The following is a 1,541-nucleotide window of genomic DNA, read 5'->3' as shown; positions in this document are numbered from 1 at the left end:
CACAGGGGGTAAAATGTTTCCTTCTCCTGACAGCTTGATTTAAATTTACTGAATAAGAACGCTGATGGTCAGCAAAGCAGCATCTGAGTCTCTTCATAAATGTTTCACTACTCCTAGGAGCTGTCAAAGCACGTGTGTGTGTGTGAGTGCATGAGTGAGACGAGGGCGTTCATCTCTCAAAAGACGGCAGAGTTCTTTGAGCTTGAGGGGAAATCAGTAGGTAACACCACTGATGAGAAGATACTTGTGTGTTTCTGTGCAAGTACACGAAAAGAAGTGTGGGTGTGTGCACCTTTCTGTAGCCGTTGAGGCTGAGCGGTCAGAGGCTGAGTACTCACACCACCTAGTGGCATCCAGACCTTGTAGAAGATGATAAATACCCTGAATTTCCACCTGTAGAGAAATCAGTGTTTTGCTTGAGTGATCCAGCTACAAACAATACCAAAGAAAAAAACAAGAGGTTATTACAAGTAAATGAACATATTCACAAGGACCACTGGGGGGAATACAAATAAGTAAAGGCAGGGAAAGAACAGGGAAGTGGGGGTTGTAAAATTCAGTCATGGTTCTGGCCCCCAGGCTGTGCTGCTTCACTGAAGGGCTGTTTGACTGACAGGTGAGGAAACGTTAATCCGCCGTGCTCTGCATCCTTCTTTTTTCCCCTCACTCACTCTTCCACGTTTCTTTCTCCCTCTAAGTGGACGTCATCCCATCAATCTTGTTAACAAACAGGAAACACTGTGACTCTTCCTCTACCTTGTTTACTCTTCCTCGCCACTGATCATCACAAGGGATTGTCTCTTGTCAACACCCTACTACTGAAGAACTGTCATGTATTATGCATAGATGAGCATGAAAGGCAGAGAGGTGGCTGTCAACTACATGCATGATTTCTTGTTTTTGGAATTTAATATCTGCACCACAGTCTAAATGCATTAAAACAAAATTGCATGTTATTTGTGGAACCTGTTATCCCGTCTTATGTCTGGCATTTCAGAATCCAAGCCCGCATTTGGCCCCTGCTTTTTCTATCTTGGTTGACACAGCTGTCACCTGCGTGGAATCAGCATTAGCAGATAGCATTTTCACTACGTTCCCTTGACTCCCAAGCTATTTGTAAGTTTGACTTCTTGCTTGCGAGTGCAGCCGGAATCTTTTGTTTCCATTATGCAGCAGTCAGTCAGGCTGAGGGGGCCATGTCCACGAGCTGTCACCGCTGAGTGCCGTTAAGTATACCGACCATGCTTTGGACTCCTAACTCCATCGCAGCCAGTTTGTCAGGTAAGAAAAGAGAAACACACACACAGCTTTCTCTACATACCCACTTCCACTTTGAGCCTTGTAGGGCTGTCTCTTGTGCGCACACAAGATAAGAATGCAAAGTTTAGCTTTCAGCAGCTGCAGGAGTACAAAAGAAAACTAAACAACTCTTCTGTATGGTAAAGTGTTCACCTCCCATAGCACCAAATGCATAGAAAATTCAACTTGCAAGAAATGAAAGAAGGCATTTCAAAAAAGAAACACACATAGGGAGTGTACTA

Source organism: Cheilinus undulatus, linkage group 6 (assembly GCF_018320785.1).
Source record: "Cheilinus undulatus linkage group 6, ASM1832078v1, whole genome shotgun sequence".
Classification (NCBI taxonomy): Eukaryota; Metazoa; Chordata; class Actinopteri; order Labriformes; family Labridae; genus Cheilinus; species Cheilinus undulatus.
The sequence above is the reverse complement of the archived record's forward strand: the minus strand, read 5'-3'. Positions refer to the sequence as shown.